At 40.9% G+C, this 18,714-nt stretch overlaps 1 protein-coding gene across 1 annotated transcript in view; it reads right to left on the bottom strand.

Annotated features, from left to right (window-relative positions):
• LOC126334786 (bone morphogenetic protein 5-like) overlaps window positions 1–18,714 on the bottom strand; it is a 131,834-nt gene that overhangs the window by 76,822 nt on the left and 36,298 nt on the right. The window lies entirely within an intron of this gene.

Here is an 18,714-nt window from a genome sequence, read left to right as displayed (position 1 = left end):
TCTTTACCTTTAATAAACGGTTCTAGGCCTGTCAGAAAATGTCTAATCACTGTATAATTGCATGTATAGGAGTGGGACGGAATCTTTGTAAGGTGCCAAAATACTGCCACGTCACTCAGGAAGTGACGAGCATTGCGAAGGGTAGTTGTAAAAAATCACATGAAATCCGCGGAAGGAATGACTTGTGAGTTCCAAAGTGCTACCGGCAGTTCAGCTGGCACAATGACTGTGCGTAGGGGACTATAAAGAAAGCGGTGTAGCGGTCGAGCAGCTCCTCATAAGCCTCAGAATTCTGTAGTCAGTGCTAAGTGACGCATGAGGCGGTTTAAAACAGACACAACAATCCAGTGGCTAACTAGAAACGAGTGATTTGGAGTGGTAGGTCGTGCTGTATTCTGTGGCAATCGGATGGAAGTGTTTGGATTTGACATACGTTTGCATAAGGTTATCGACCATACTGTGTAGTACCAACAGCAAAGCATGGAGGAGATGATGTCACGCCATGGGCTTGTTTTCCGTGCTTAGTGTATGGTGCCCTTATTGCGCTTAAGAAAAGGCTAAATCCGGAAGCATATTGAAAAATTTTACAGCATTGTGTACTGTATTCAGTAGAGTAACGGTAACTTGCGGACACCTCACCATAATGATATTAATAGGTGCCCGAATAGTTTTGATCTGATAGAACACCTTAAGACAAAAGAAAATCACCTATGTGAATATTAGGTCCGATGGCGAGCCTGCACTACGTAAAGAAGCAAAATTAATAGACGGAAGGAGTGTATCGATGGGCTATACAAGAGAAAAGAACTTGAGGACAGTTTTATACAGTAGAAACGGCATTTATGTAAATGTCGATAAGATGGCAGATATGATCCTGCGACAAGAATTTCAGACTGCACTGAAAGAAATAAGTCGAAACAAGATCGTTAAAGTAGATGCCATTCCCTCAGGATTATTGAGGGACATCATGTGTGAGACATGCGAAATACCGTAAGACTTCACGAACAATGTAACACAGTGACGGAAAAAAATCGCTGCACCACAAAATAATTTATGTAGAATAATGAAATTTCGGTACCACATTCTTCTGTTAAATATATGTAAGTGATTAACATTGTAAGATTACAGTTTAATGTAAGCACGAGATAAGCCACTACAAAGGTGATATGCTTGTACATTAATTACCGATGTAACAGCCAGAATGTGGAATGCCAGCATTTAAAATGTGTGCATGGTGTTGTACAGGTGCCGGATGTCTGTCTGTGGGATGGGCGGTAATGCTGTTTGTGGAGGACGCTGGAGTTATCGTCCGATGATGTCCCATGTGTTCTCGTTTGGAGACAGATCTGGCGATCGATCAGTCCAAGGCAACGTGTCGACAATCTGTAGAGCTTGTTGAGTTACAACAGCGGAATGCTGTTCATGAATGGCACCACAGTATGTCGAATCACCAGGCTGACGTACAATTTTGCAGTCAGGATGCGTGGAATAACCTCGAGAGTGCTCCTACTGCCATAGGAAATCGCACCCCAGACTATAACTCCAGGTGTAGATGCAGTGTGTCCAGGACGTGGACAGTTTGGGTACAGATCCTTATCTGGTCTCATTCTAACTAATACACCGACATTACTATAATCCGTTCATCATAAGAATGAACCTGATGTAAACATTGCACTACGTATTCTTCCGCGTTCGTTGGAACCTCATTGTATTTCCATTTCACGTGGGACTGCAGTCAAGCTGTAGACTTGGCCACTGTTTCTATGTTTCGATACAGTGTATCGATACGTGGAACTGTTTCCGTGTTTCGGAACGGCTGTGGTTCACTGTTTCGAGACACTGGTGTTTCATTCCGTCCCTGTCTCGGATAACCGGACCAGATACGAGTTTGAGCGAGACACAGAAACTGTATCGTTGTTTCAAAATAAGGCTGTTTCAGTCCACCTGTGCTTAGAACGGACTAATTGTATCGAAACAGTGATGTTTCATTCCGCTCTATGTCGGACGAGATTCGGGCTCGCCACAGGTACTGAAACACAACATACCACTTCATGAAACACATTCAAGAGTGTCGAAATCTTTTTGACAGGCAATAGCATGAAGCTTAAGATATCCGAAAATAAAGCTACGTTTCTAGCTGACTCTCCTATTCCGAAATGGCGTAACATCTGCTCTATAAACACTAACCAAACAATAAAACAACGCGTAATCATATTAAGAAACGCAAGTAAGCCTACAACATTTTGAATAAAAAAAGGCGTAGAGTGAAAGTTATTAGACATATACATAAATTTGATGTAGGTATAATTGCAAGCAATCTGTTTGACATATCACTGATAGTGTAATGGTGAACGGGAAGGGCTGGGAAGCATGGTGAATTTATAGTAACGGTTCGAAACACCTTGCAAGACAAAAAAATTTTCTGTTGTATTTTGTTATTTATTCGAATTATTTGGCGTTATTTGTGAGTCTGTAGTCACTGTGCCTATTATCCACAATGATTTCCTTTGTGTGCATGGAAATTAGCAGGATGGGTATATTACCCATACTAACGGAATGTGGGAATCCCAGTAGCATATCCGTTGTTCCTGCAGTTTGCTCCCATCTCCAGTTCCGTTCGTGGTGGTTCTTCTGTCTTCAGCTATGGCTGTCCTCAGCCAATTGAAAAGTATGAAAGTCACACGACACGAAAGTAGCGCATTTGCTGCAGGAAATACGAAACTGCCAAGACGCCTAAGTGATAGTTTCATACTTTCTGCGATATGATTAGCGGTCTCGCACCTCATTTGTGTTTGTATGGACATACTTATACAGTAGACATTCAAGATGATAATATGTGTAGGTTTATTAGATTACAAAGCACAAACTGTTTCACTGTTTCGAAACAGCGTATCGAAACATTACATTGTACTGTTTCATTTGTTTCGAAACAGTTCCGTGTTTCAGTTTGCCCATCTCTACTGCCCAGTACGATAATAAGGGTACGTTTTGTGCTGTGCCTTAAGCGCACATCGACTTAGCGATAATACGGGACAACAGCTTTACCGGCGCATTTAACTTGGACAGCACTGGCCGGTCAGCTGGTAAGGGTAGCCTGCAGTGATGTGGTCAGCTGCACTTCACACGTAAAAAGAGACGAGCGGCGGAGCAATACAGCTTCGAATGTCATTTAAATTTTTAGCAGAATGAAATAATACACTGCAAATCTCCCTCAGTACGCTCCTTAGACGACTAGACGAAAACCGCAACACGTTATCGTTTTTAGCTAACGTACTATTGTAATTAAAAACATGCATGATGAAAATTTCTGATTTAACCACAGGGTAATTGTTCTGCATTAGCTGTGTGTAACGCAAGAGAATATTGAAGGATTTCACCGTATAGTTAAATATTGAAACCACTGAAAGTATTACTTACAGTCAGTCGTCTGGTAATCCCTTAGCTCCTTCTCGATCCGAATCCGAGAAATACATTTCAGTTCTGGAAGTGTCACCTGTTACGTTGATAACGAACCTGTCAGCAACAGAATCCACGAAGCCCATCAGGCGCAGCATTTTCTCTTCCTCCTTTATGATAAGCCGTTCTATATCCCGCCAGCGATCGGCAGTGACGTGTGAAAAATCTGCGTGCGTTAGTTTCAGTATGTCTATCAGGTTAACAGTCTTGTTACTTCTACTGTTACTTCTCGGGCCAAATCCCGCAGCTTGGCTCCAGATCAGTTCTGTTGGGTTCATATTGTAATGGTACAGTATCAAATATAAAAATGCAGCATTTGTATGATGTGTTCGATGCTGTGAAAATGATACTTATCCTCCTCTGTGGTATAAAACGATGGAAATAGTCAAAATAAAGAGGATTTGGTTTTCCATTTTTGGCTTAAAATTAAATTGTTATGTTTTCTTAATCTAAACAACTTTTATGATGTCATTCATAAAACATCGATTATTAAGAATTTGTTTTCGAAATGGAAACAGGAAATTCGCGTCCAGTATGTAATTAGAAACAAGAAGACCTGCATTATTCATAAAAAATGATGATGCGTTTTATAATTACGAGATGGAGGTATGGACTGAATGAGAAAAAAATGATATTAGGGAGATCTGAACCAACGAACGAATAACAGCATTTGGTTCACATTCCATTGCGCTACCGACTGTGCTTCACGTTCAATATAGGTATAATGCAGTATATACATGCTGGGAAAACTTCAAAGCCGTTTATCTACGTAAATTTATGAAAAAATTAAGGACACTTATTTCTCGGCACTTTTTACCGTGTTCCACGCGCGTTTCACTACGGAACAGAAAGCTGCCTCAGCCATTTTCATACTGCACATAATACAGCGCGACAATCAGAGTACAACGTTGCAGAGGATGTGACTGTACACCATTTTTGAAATAAAAACCACGTAACTGAAGCGTGATTATGAGAAACGTTGATGGCTTTCATTTATTTGAATTTCTTAGTTTTATTTAGAGTAACTTAGTAATAAGATATCTAATACATAAGTAGGGCCTACTTCCAAGAGCGTAACAACACCAGTGTACGTGTGCTACAGCTTGTGACCAATCATCGCGTTTGTGTTTGTTTACATCGGGTTTATCATATGATGAACAGATTATAGCACCGAGGCAGAACCAGAAACACAACAGCCCTCCACCCTGACCTCCAGTGAGCTCTCGCTTGACACCACTTAAGTCGAAAATGGTGATGTTTTGGTATCAATGGAATGCACTCCACAGGGCTTCTGTTACGGAGCTGTACTTGAAGTAACAGATTTGTAACAGTTCACTGGGTCACTGTGGTGCCAGCTGCTACTGCAGCTGAAGTACGATGCGACAGAGCCATGCGCCGAACACGATGCTTACCTCTTGCTAGTGGCACGTGGTCGTCCGGAGCCCGATCTTCTTACGACTACGCATTGTCGTTACCACCGCTGTCAGAAATCATGTACGGTGACTACACGTTTGCCAAGTATTTCTGCAGTATCGCAGAAGGAACATACAGCTACTCGTAACCCTATTACACGGCCTCGTTCAAATCCAGTGAGGTGTAGATAATCGCGTTTGCGTCGCCTTAATGGTAATCTTGACTGACATGAACTCAACACGTCCTACCTAAAAGGCAACTAGCGCTCACGTCCGTTACTGCACGTATTTAAAGCAAATCTGATTCCATCTCATAGTGGCGCTACTATTGCCATTCTGTAATTTTCGTTTATGTCGCACAACTCCGTCTTGGTGTTGCGTTTGTCTGTCAGTGTAATTACATTTCCAAAGAGAGCAGGTGCTGACACTTGTGAATTAATACCGAAATATCAGTTTAATAAGTTATGGTTGGAAAACACTTACACGTATTATTTTCGAAAGAATAGAAGAATTGGTTGGTGCCGACCTCAGGGAAACTCAATTTGGGTTAGGATAAATATGTAAGGGGCAGTCAAATTGAAACGAGACAGATGGAAATAAGTAAGTAAACTATTTATTCTTCCAAAAATAATTACCGTAACTGGTAATAAATTTACCCCACTGTGAGGCAAGACTGTCGATGGAAAAATATTTGCGGATGCCTGCGGACTCATGATTGTACCCAGGCGTGAACCTTTTCGTCGGAAGCAAACTGACTGCCAGGGACGATTTCTTCAGTGCTCCTGAACTATGGAAATCGCATGGGGAGGGATCGGGACTGAAGGGAGGATGTGTAAGGACTTCCCAGCGTAACTTCTGCAGCGTAGTCGAAACAACCCTGACAGCATATGGGCGAGCATCACGCTGAAACAGAATGATAAAGTCCGTCAACATTCCTGGACGTTTGGACTTGGCGGCGCGCTTATATTTTTTCCAAAATGTTAACATAAAGCTGTGCGTTAATTGTGGCACCGTCATCCAGAATATGAATGAGAAGCGGGCCCTTTCAGTCAAAGGAAAAGACCATCATAATTTTTCCAGAGCTGGTGTGCCTGTTTCTGCTAAGTTTCACAAGTTTCGCTTGGAAGCCCTTACACGGACAGTTCCGGGATTTCCCTGTGCGATTTCCCTGTTTTTGGAGCCCTGAAGACAGACATTCATGGCTGTCGATTTGCTTCGGACAAAGACGTGCACTCTAGGGTACAATCATGGTTCCGTAGACACTGCAAATAGTTTTCCATGAAGATATAGACCGTCTTGCCTGACAGTGGGATAAACGTATTAACAGTCATGGCGATTACTTTTGAAATAATAAAGAATCTATTTACTTTTTTCCATCCGTCTCGTTTTGATTTCATGGGCACTTGCAGGAACACGCGAGGCAATACTGACTCGTCAGTTAGTTTAGAAGATAGGTTAGAACAAGGCAAATTTACATTAATAGCATTTGTGGGTTTAGAGAAAGCGTTTGACAATGTTGATTGGATTACACTCTTGACGGCAGCAGGATTAATTTACAGGGAGCCAACAATTACTCATAATTGTGCAGAAACCAGACAGCTTTTGAGATTCGAAAGACATGAAAGGGAAGCAGGGTTTGAGAGAGGGGTGAAGCAGGACTGTAACCTATCCCCGATGTTGTTCAGTCTGTACATTGAGCCAATAGTAAAGTAAGAGAAATTTGGAAAGGCAATTAAAGTCAGGAAAAAGAAATATAAACTTTGAGTTTTGCCAATGTCATTGTAATTCTGTTAAAGACGACGAAGCACTTGGAAGAGCAGCTGAACAGAAAGGTTAGCGTCTTGAAAAGAGGGTATAAGATCAACAAAAGTAAAACAAGGATAATGCAATGTGGTCGAATTAAATGAGAGATTGCTGAGAGAATTAGGAAGTTAGACATCAAAAGTATTACATGAATTTTGTTATTTTTGTAACAATTGTCCATAGCCGAATTAGAGAGTGTATAAAATGCAGTCTGGAAGTAGCAAGGAAAGCATTTCTGAAAAAGATAAATTTGTGGATATTGCATATAAATTTAAATATAAGGAAGTCATTTCTGAAGGTACTTGTATGGTGTGTTGCCTTGTACCGTAATGAAACATGAACGATAAATAAGTTCAGCACTCTTCTGTAATTCAACATTTCAAAAGATTATATTCTGTTCTTCTGTGGAGATTAGATGGATATATGGATAACTAATAAGCAAATACTGAATCGAATTGGAGAGAAAAGATAATTTATGCCAAAACTTGAAGAATGAATCGGTTGACAGGGGCATCATGAGGCATTAAGCAATCATCACTATGTTAATGAAGGAAAGTGTGTGTCTGGGTGTGGGGGGAGGAGATACGAATTGTAGAGGGAGACCGTTTGTAAGATATTTATCGAGAATATGATAGAAAGAATACACCCATATGCATCCGAAAAGGAGGCAGTAGTCAACAGTAGGAGTGTTAATTCCCCTATAGCAATTCGGTTTTTCCTTTTCACTTCCTAATAATCGACGCAAGAGTAGAAAATATGTTGTTGTGCCACGCTATTTTGCGGTATTATGATCAACGAACGCAAAAATATTTCGCGTCGCATTTTCAGTTTTACATCATACGAGATGACACAGTGATTAACATGATTGGGTCGTATTTAAGATGGATGAGTCGTATCCTTGGGACTGGTATTTTGAAGAAAGAGGGAATCTGATGTCCGGCCAAGTGATGACAACGGTGGATGCCGGGCAGAGATCACTACCGTAGCGTCTACCGTGTTCACGACTACCAAACATGGTTCAAATGGCTCTAAGCACTATGGGACTTGATTAACATCTGAGGCCATCAGTCGCCTAGACTTAGAACTACTTACACCTAACTAACCTAAGGACATCACACACATCCATGCCCGAGGCAGGATTCTAACCTGCGACTGTAGCAGCAGCGCGGTTTCGGACTGAAGCGTCTAGAACCGCTCGTCCAAAGTGGCCGTTCACAACTACCACTGTAGAGCAAATTAAAGCAGTAATTTTTTGAAAATATTACATTTTATCATTCAGAATGCTAGTGATAGCCTTAAGGAGTCCACTGCAGTCTGTGGGAATCTGCTTTTTAGACTGTGGTAGCCAGTATGGACTACTCTGAGGGGGAATCATTTATGCAGTTTTATTCCGTATTTGCAACAGTTTGGAGGTACGTTGCTTATTCTGTTACCTGCATAAACATACAAGAAGATTACTGCACCTCTTAACGTTTGTATGTGTAAGGCACATTCAACGGTTCAGGTCAATATTCTGGGTGCTCACTCTACGCTGTCTAGATCCTTCGTGAGAGCAAAGAATTGATTATTAAACAGAACAGACGGATAAAGCGTAGTCGTGAGCCTCAGATTATTTTACCGAAGAAGAATTACAGGAGCATCCATGTTATGGCATGGCGAATCGTTTGGACGATCAGCAGAAGACTTCGGAAGGAACAACTTTTCTGTTGATCTGAGGACAACAGTGATTGAATGTTCTGAAAATAATTTCTTATCCAACACAGTCACATTTATTTCTAACGAAATATCGGATTAGGCGTGCATTGGCCGTCCTCAAAGCATAAAATGCAGGCCGTCCTCAAAGCATAAAATGCAGGCCGTGATTCAATTCCACCACTACGTAAACCACATTGCAGGATTCTACCGTCCAGTTCTAATGCCTTAGGATGAGACAGAATATTATTGAACGATGAGTAGCGCTTCACATCCCATGCTAATTATATCCTCTAATGTTCCCCCAAACAAATAGGTCGCAGTTGTTTCTCATTAGGAAATTTAGGTGGTTACCACCTAGTTGTGTTGTGTATCGCCCAATACACCGTTGAAGATACGTTTAATACAAATCGTACGAAACTCTGTCCGTATCTCCAATGCTAAACGAGAGTGTTTTCCAGTTTGATTCTGGTAAGTTGATATCTTCTCTAGTACCGTAGCAGGAACAAAAATGTTCACATGCGTGTGAAATCTTATGGGACTTAACTCAAAAATGGCTCAAATGAATCTGAGTACTATGGGATTTAACATCTGTGGTCATCAATCCCTTAGAACGTAGAACTAATTAAACGTAACTAACCTAAGGACATCACACACATCCATGCCCGAGGCAGGATTCGAACCTGCGACCACAGCAGTCCCGCGGTTCCGGACTGAGCGCCTAGAACCGCGAGACCACCGCGGCCGGCAGGGGGACAGAACTGCTAACGTCATCAGTCCCTAAGCTTACACACTACTTAACCTAAATTATCCTAAGGACAAAGACACACACACATGCCCGAGGGAGGACTCGAACCTCCGTCGGTACCAGCCGCACAGTGTAGCAGGATCGGTAATTTAAGTGCGACAGCATCCAGACAAAGTCGGATGCATTCGACAACTTCGACACTTGATGCAGGTGGTCGACAGAAGAAAAACCAGGTAAATGTTGCCGAATACTAGAGGAAATTTTGAATACGTAACTTTCCTACGAACTAGGGGCTATTTATGAACAGTATTTCACTTTATTGATGCTTCCAGAAACTCCTGCTTCTCTGTTTCTAGAGAGATCTAAGAATATACTATAGAATTACCTAATAGACAAACATTAATGATAATGCACTGTAATTAATCGCATCTTTTATTTCAATCTTATTATAACCTGAATACCTATTCTCCTTTTTCTCATTTATTGTTCCCATTGCTAGACAGTCGAGGTAGAAGTAATTTATTTTCAGGAATCTTGATTCTGATCGTACTCAATGTAAAAATGGACGGAAAATCCGTTATAGATACGGACGTCTTACTCATTTACAGTAGCATTAACAGGATTCTAATACTATGGATAGGATTCTCTACGAAATGAAATTATGATTCGGCAGTCTTCCGGTATAATCTACGTATGCTCATTCATCCTGAATTATTTTTCCAAAGCGGAATTTAATTTTTCTGCTTTCGACTTATTTTTCATTTTGCGACCGATATGATCCACGAGGTCTTGGATAGAAATGGTTCAAATGGCCCTAAGCACTATGGGACTTAACATCTGAGGTCATCAGTCCCCTAGACTTAGAACTACTTAAACCTAAGGACACCACACACATCCATGCCCGAGGCAAGACTCAAACCTGCGACCGTAGCAGCAGTGCGGTTCCGAACTGAAGCGCCTAGAACCGCTCAGCCACAGCGGCCGGCTTCGATTTGCAAAGAAACGTAACACAGAACTAACCTACTATATTTTTTTTTGAAAGATCTATTGAAACTACCTGGCTGCGGAGTAGGTGTCAGTATGTAGCACGGTGCTATTTGTATACGTATTTGCTCACGTTCATTTTTGCCTGCTCATCAGCTACAAGAGGTCAATGGAAGAGCAATTTAACTAGGAAGGTATAACTGTCAAGACCCGCCACAGTAGTAATTTATTGTGATTATGGATTAAAATAATGTAGTTTTGAAATAACTGATAACCACTGACTCGCTGTCACCAGCTAATACAAACAAAGCTAGACTATAGTTTAGTCAGTGTGGAAAACGATGTTAACTACCATATGCAAGGCGGGTCACAAATCTTTCACACCTAAGGTGTTTCCTTGTAGGGAGTATGCTGTTGTCTTTTCGGACTCTTTAATTCGAGAGGTAATGTGATTGGCTCTTGAGAAAGAGGTTAGGGCTCAGGCGTTGGTATCGTGTGACTCAGGTCTTGAAGACATATTGAAAATTGCATAATCCTTCGAAGTAGCGTCGGCTGCACTACATAAATTTGATCTTAAATAGCATATAGCCATAGCCCATAGTCGATGTTATAGTCAACAGTCGTCTAATGAACCGCAGTCGTCTTCATCTTTGTCGTCACCTAGCTCTCAGCAGGCTTGTGATAAGACAGAAGAGTAGCTAGTGAGAGACCCACCACAATGTCGGTAGACGTGCTACATACAGACTCTGTATCACTGATACGGTCATTTTAAACAAGAACGCCAGCTGACGAAGCCGTTGCAACACATCGGTGCCTACAAATTCCTGCAATTCTATGGTACAAAAAAATCGTATCTCCACGGCTTTGGCAGTCATGAGACACATCGCTGTCCTCACTATGACACCACTGCCTCGATTGTAACAATACACTTAAATACGGTATTGATGCATGCGATCCCTCTGACGTCACAATCCGAGATGGCGACCACTTGATCTTCACCTGTGCAAGTAGAAGCATCAACTCTGAGCATTAACGAAAGTGCAGCCGAATTAGTAGTATGGCTGTGAAATATCTGGCCTACTTTCCTACTTTGCAGCTAAATGTGATGTTGACGTAAGCTGTACCACTGCCGTAATCTAAGGTAGCGTCCACTTGAGCTTGAACAGTGCAAGTATTGCTGTAGGTTGCCTATGTGCAGGGCCAGGATCAATGACCTTCGACCAGCGTGAATCGGAGCTCCAGTGACAAACATTCAGACGTTGTAGTATTGACCAAAACAAGAAAAAAATGTTTAGTAAGCGTGGTCTCTAAATGCATATCTAAAGAGCTATGAGCACTTGGTCATCTTTGTTAGTGTGAGACACGTCTTTGCTACTGAAAGATCTTTGGTTTCCATATTCTGAGAGGTTATAGTATGGACCAAACAATGCCCAGCACACAAGTGCTTCGAACTGCATACCTTATCAGCTATGAGCACTCGATCATGTTTGCTTCTATGCAAAGCATCTCTTCTACTGAACAACTGCTTATAACCCTTAAGGTACGCATTTTAGTGCCCACATTTATGCATTTACTGGACATTTTTCTTCTATTGACCCATACTTCCTGCTCCCAAACTATAGAAAGCTCAGAGCTGCAGCTGAGGGGGTGTGTTTCACATTACTGATGTGTGTGTGTGTGTGTGTGTGTGTGTGTGTGTGTGTGTGTGTGTGCGCTTGTACTCGATAAATGATAAATAATTTTACTAAAGAATTTGCTTTCAAGATATCGTCTCTGACACTAGCTGTGGTAATGTTATATATGTCACTTTCTTTCTTCATGTTGTGCAAGAAAATCAGTCATTCCCCAGTTCAAGTGATAAAACACTTTCTTCTGTCCTTCCTGAAAGTGTGTTTGGCTATGTTGTGTGTGAATGAGCGTGTGTTTTCACGTAGAGTATTTTTCTGAGATGTTGCTGTTATTTAATAGTTGATTGTAGGAAATAGTCCATAAATGTTTTAGAGGGTCCTAGCACCATTGTTCTGAACGATAAATATTGTAGCCTTCGTCAAACATTGTTGTTACATATAACCTCTAGTAAACCTGAATCGTTTGTAACACAAGAAATAACTGCAAAACGGTATCATCAATTATGTATTTCTAGTGTATTATCTTTCTCCCTCCTAAAATAGTGTTTGAGAACAATTTAGATATTGAAATGTTTAATTTGAGAGAGAATTGTGAGCTACATCAACAGTAGGCCTAATTAATTTCATTCTTCCAATAAATCAGACTGCCTATTTGTTTGTGCACTTGCCTACTTATTTTTAGGTAATGTATATTTTGCAGTTATCAGTTTGGTCAAGTTAGTTTGTGATATTCAGGTTTAGCCCTAATATAATTTGAAGAATATGCGTTTATGTGAAAAATAATGTTGCAATATTTGATGTAAACATCGCACTTTTTTGCACTGCTGATTTATTTTTACAGACATGTTCGACTTATAAAGAACTTTGTGACACTGAACAAGTATAAAAGATATGGAAAATAATTGATTTGAGGCTCCGTTGTGTCTTAAACCAAGTATGGTATGCAGATCGAACTAGTGCAGCCATCTGTTCACGAAGTCAAGTAAAAGGAGCGTAAAATCAACAGCTGATTTTCTTTCGCGTTTTTATTTTTTTTATTTTTTGTGGAGTATTATGGAAAGTTTGTCTTGTTCGACAACTATGTATCACTAGAAGGAATTTTCACTCTACAGCGGAGTGTGCACTGATATGAAACATCCTGGCAGATTAAAATTGTGTGCCGGACCGAGACTCGAACTCGGGACTTTTGCCTTTTACGGGCAAGTGCTCTGCCAACTGAGCTACCCAAGCACGACTCACGTCCCGTCCTCACACATTTAATTCCGCCAGTACCTCGTCTCCTACCTTCCAAATTTCACAGAAGCTCTCATAGTAGATTGAGGGTCCCTGCAGTAACTACAATTCCAAGGAATCGTATGTTCAAATTGAGGAACTACTTGCACTTTGTAAATAATCTGAGTGTTTCAGACGAACTCAAGAGAAATAACAAACTATGGAAAGTGCAACCAGTCCTTGGCAGTATTAGGAGAAAATGTCTCTCACTGCCAGTTTCTAACTATCTTTCCATGGAGTACAAAAAGATTCCTTTTCATGGCAAAACATCTCTTAGACAGTATGTCAAGAACAAGCATAATCCAGTCGGTCTGAAGAATTTTGTGCTGACAACTTCTGATGGGCTGGTACTTGACTTTTTCACTTACCAAGGAGCAAGCACTTGGCCTTCTGGACAACCAGAGCCAGATGTCAATTTGGGAGGTTCTGTGGTGAAGAAGCTGGTGGTGAGTAAGGTTCCCAGCGAGCTTGTTGTGTATTTTGACCGATATTTCACTTCAATTACACTATTACAATACCTGATAGAAAGAAATGTAGGAACGATTTTAGTCAGCCGTGTTCTATCTACTCTCATATCGAAACTCACTGCAGACAAGGAAATGATGAAGAGAGGGAGAGGTTCCTTCGACGAGTTCGTCAGAGAAGAGGGAAAAAATTCTGTTTTGAAATGGATCGATAATCGTTCTGCAATAGTAGCATCTACATTCTCTGGTGCTTTTCCTACTAATGTAGTGAAACGATGGGACAGAAAAGCAAAAGAGTTCATTGAAATACCTCTGGCTAAAGGTATCAGTGACTATAACAAATCAATGGGAGATGTGGATCTTTGTGACAGAATGATTTCCTACTATCGAATCTCCACACGCACGAAGAAGTGGCCTGTAAGAGTCTTCTTCCATTTCATTGACATGGCAGCAATTGTGAACTCGTGGATTCAGTACAAAAAGGATCAGCAAGCACTAGTGCTCGAAAGAAACAAACCATGGATTTACTAGATTTCAAGATAAATTCCACACAAAGATGTTAGGAGAAATGAGAGCAAGCATTTACCTCTCTGCCCAATTACAGACAAAAAAAAAAAAAAAAAAAAAAAATGGATGAGATGCCGAAACAATAACTAGTGTCAGAAAATGTTTCTTTGACTTACACAAATGAAATCGATTATGTTGTACTGCCGCAATTTCAGAAATATCTGTGACAAAACTGTTTTTCTTGTGTTTTAATTTTGTAACACTCTGTAAGTAATGTTTTTAATGATAAATAAATAATATAAAACTTGTTTTCTTCCTTGGATGACCATGTAGTTAGTTAGTTACTTAGTTAGTCAATAGTTACTTTGAGTCCCAGTGTCCAGCCGGCTGCACATAGGAAAATCTCTTCCCAGATGAACCGTAACGAAAAATTACCATTACAATGCTCATTCGTGATACCCATATGCAATGCTCTTATCATAAAATATTTGAAAAAACAGAAACATTTTCCTTAGGATTGAAGAGGCTAGAGATTAATAAATCTTTTAGTTTTACAATGTTGTTTCACAATCTTGTGGCCAATGAAAATTTGCTCATTTTCTCTGTAACTGGGTAAGGGGTTTTGCAATTTCAGTGAATTTTGGAATTAATTTTCTATAAAAATGGATAGGCCCAAATATGACTGTAATTCCTGCACTAAATTGGGTGGTGTATGTTGGTAATATTTGTATGGCATCAACAAGCTACAGATTGATGCTTGGACAACTCTGGCAAGTAACAGACAAGTAACAGACCTTACATTTTTATGACATAAACAAGTTGCAGATTGATGCATCCACAGTTCTGGCAAGTAACAGATCTCTAGCAAAACGGCATGACATTTTTCCAGGTTGAGTGTTAGTCGTGCTGCATGTAAATGGTCAAAGACTTCATGTAAACACATTGTGTGCTCCTGATTATCCTTGCAGAACACGATCTTATTATCAAAATAGGCTATGATTACTTTGGTTTTAATCCTTTCAGTACTCCATCTTATATTGAAAAGTTGCTGGCGTGTTTTTAAGTCCAAAAGGTATCAGATGATATTTATAATCGCCAAATGGAGTTGAGAATGCTCTTTTCGGATGTTATTGCGACACTACCCCTAACTGATAGTACCCACTACATAGATCCGAGGTTCGAGGTAACAACACTGTCACAGATTATCTTAGGTTTCCATTGTATTGGGCATGGGTAGGCATGTGAAGTTCCCTTGTTGAAGTATCGGTACTTACAACAAAAATTATATGATTTACTATCATCAGAAGAGTCCTTTGGTGCAGTAATAACACGTAAAGGCCAAAGGCTATTAGTCTCTTCTATTATCCCATCGAGAAGTTAAGGATCTATAAACTCTTCCATAACAGTTTGCAAATGCTGTGGGACTCTGTGTGTTTTCTTCTAGACAGGCCACGCCTTCATGGGTCTATAATGATAAGTTAGTATTGTGGTAGGCAATGGTCTAGGAGGATCAAATAACTTAGTGTATTATTCTAATAATCTTTTCATTACTTCCTTATCCTATCCCTCTAGATGTGATATTTTCTACCTCAGTTGGTTAAAGTGACAGACTGTTCATTTGTTGCACAGAGTGATGCAAACTTTCTAAGTCATCTCCATCCAGTACTTCTAAGCTTCCTATCAGAATACATCGTGATAGTTAAAGTTATCAATACGAAGAGGCACAACTCTACATCCATTAATTTCCTGTGCGTAGGATAAAGTGCATCTTCCAAAAAACTCCTCTTTCTTAGGCAAAGGCTCATCTGTATGCAAACATAACCAGCAGATCAACTCCTACATCAACCCAGATTGATTTACCAATACCTTTTGATATGATATCCCACGAGCTGACTTTAAAGAACTTTGTACGCAGTTTAGACAGCTACCCCTGGCCTAGTGGTAATCCTTTCAACAGTAATGGTTTTCCATCCGCGAAACAAAGATGGAACAGTTTTCCATCCAGTTCTGCTATATCCCCTTTCATATACACTTCACACACTTCAGCATGAAGTGTAACCAGGAAGTCTAAGCAGAGTATGATTCGTAGTCACTGCCAACCGTAAGGAAAACTTCGACAGTAACCCCGAAGCTACTTTCTGCCACTTGGGATTCTAGTCAGTTAAAATAGTCCCCAACCTATGCTGCTTAACCTCTAGTGTAACGAATTCAATTCTACTTTAGCAAGTATATTCCAACTTGCCACAGATAACTGAGATCCTATAACTAATAAGAATTTGCACATTTTTCTTTTTTATGTAACCAGTTAGAAAAAGGCCTGCCACTGATTCTGCACTGAGGTGACCTATTCTAACCATTACTAGGAGAGTTGTGCAGTGGACACACTACTCCCTGCCCCATTTAATGGTGCGGAACGAGGACGACTTTGTGACTGCCTTCCCCGTCTGTGTGAATGTTTGTTTGGACTATTCCATTCAGAATGTCCAAACATTTAACATCTGTGATAAACATCATCAGGACAAAAATGAGATTTTCACTCTGCGGAGGAGTGAGCGCTGATATGAAACTTCCTGGCAGATTAAAACAGTTTCAATCTGCCAGGAAGTTTCATCATCAGCACCACATCAGTTTCAGCTAGAGCTACCGCAGTTTATACTGCTCCATTCACAGTTTTTGGGAATTCCATACAAACCCCATATGGCCCTTCTGGTTGTATAACCTGTAAAAACACATCAAATGCTCTTCTCAGCTTCCTGTAATTTGACCTTATTCGCATTATTATCCGCAGTGAGCTCTTATGCATTGATATTAATTTTTTTTATGTGACCTAGAAAATACTCTACTGATTCCCCATGATTCTGAAATATCCCGTTAAATTGCTCGTGGGAGTATCTCGATGCTTTTTTCCTTCTATATATCTCTACTAGGCCCTCCCTGGAGTCGTTAAATGACTATATCTGTCGTAATTTGGCGTGGCACGTAACATACATCTTAGCGTATCGTATTAGCTTTAGTTTAGCTACACTCAGTAACAGTTCATAACTCCAATTTCATAGCGTAGCAGCTGTATCCATACCATAAAAAAACACAAAGACTTCTGCCCCTGATTTTCTGGAAAGTGAAACGACCAATGAAGCGGTGCTAATATTAAGGATAAGTGCACTACTATGTGACCATTCCCTCGTGTCCTCCATTAGTTGCCATAATTGTATCTTCAATTGTGCAACTTGATTTATCACGTCCTGTATCGCATCTTGAGCCAAACCTTGTTTATCTGTACTGCCTACTTAATATGAAAACAAGTAGTCAGTACAACCAGAATAAAATGAAAAGGACGAAGAAAGGAGGTAAACAATCATACAGGCTCAAAAAACTCAGAAACCAGCACTTCATATTGCTGCCCAGGACATCACTGCTGCTGAACTATAGAACCAGCTACAGTCTTCTGGTTCGTCCATTGTCATCTTCAGCAGTTCTTCTGAGTCCAGTTGTAATAGGGCACAACTATAATAGGGCCGAAAGAGTAGGCACGCTTCTGACGTCAATTGTGATGGAGCTTGAGGGATGTCTGGGTGTGGACGACGGTTCTCTGCTGAAGATGGATGCAGGAACAACAGTAGAAGGCAGTTCATAAATACAAGTAGCTACTTCTTTATTATTGTTTGTTTATAGTCATTAGACTTGGAAGGTGCTTGAACCGATGGCGAGTGAGGCTAGTACAGGCCACAGCGTCTCCAGGCCCATATTAATTAGTGGTAGCACTGACTGTGCGCCTCCAATGCGGTGGCTGTATCAAGGTAAGGTTCGCGGTACCTTCCTCATTATATACTGGCCCAGTGTAGCTTCTCTGCTGTGAATACGTCAGGCTGTGCCTCACCCAGCTGTACAGGGAATGGGAGCCCTTCATGATACCTCGGCAGGGGAATGATGGCTCATGCTCCGTATAGTACTCACATGAAGGCAGCGAAGTGCCCGAGCACCCGGACGTTAGGCGTCAGACAAAGGACGGAGCATGGTGACGGTAGAGATGGCCGTGTCATCGACATGGCATTGGCCAGCACAGCTTGCACGTCACGTTGGTGCCCACCTGTTTAAGGATGATGGCTGGTTTAAATTTAGCTTCTCCTGACGGATACTTGCTGAAGGGTCCACGTTTGTGTGTCACATGAAAATGTGTTGGAATAGAGAAAATGACTGGGGTGGCTGTCTTGACGTGGAAGTTGGTGAAGTCGGCGTTCCCAAAGTGTGGTCCACGGCAGCATATTGACACTTGACACACGAAAGTCTGATGGTATGGGAGGAGCGACTTCTGATGGGTTGCTTAGCAAGCAGGTCAGCGACGAGCAGTGGTCGATGTTCGTTTCCCGTTCTTGGCACAAAGCTCTGCTAAGTCCATTTAGTTTTGCTTCTATTCAGTATGGCTCTGGTTCGTTTTTCCAACAGCGTTCGTTCTTTGTTAATACTGATACACAGGCGTATTTATAGGAAACATAGATAATTGGTGAAACAAATGGAATAAATCATAATTACATTATTACTCTATAACGAATCACGTACCAAAATACTCACAAAATGTTCGTGAAAAATTTCTGAACTTTTGTTGGCGAAACTGGGTTTCGGGAAGTAGTTTGCAACCCATTCCTCGAGTGGAGGCTTTACTAGCAGAACTGGCCAGGGGCCACTCTTTTTCCAAATTAGACCTGAGGTGTAGTTATTCATGGACGCCTCTGGACGCAGAGATATAATTT

The sequence above is a fragment of the Schistocerca gregaria genome, chromosome 2, assembly GCF_023897955.1.
Source record: "Schistocerca gregaria isolate iqSchGreg1 chromosome 2, iqSchGreg1.2, whole genome shotgun sequence".
In the NCBI taxonomy this organism is placed as follows: Eukaryota; Metazoa; Arthropoda; class Insecta; order Orthoptera; family Acrididae; genus Schistocerca; species Schistocerca gregaria.
This window is presented reverse-complemented; position numbering and strand designations above follow the sequence as displayed.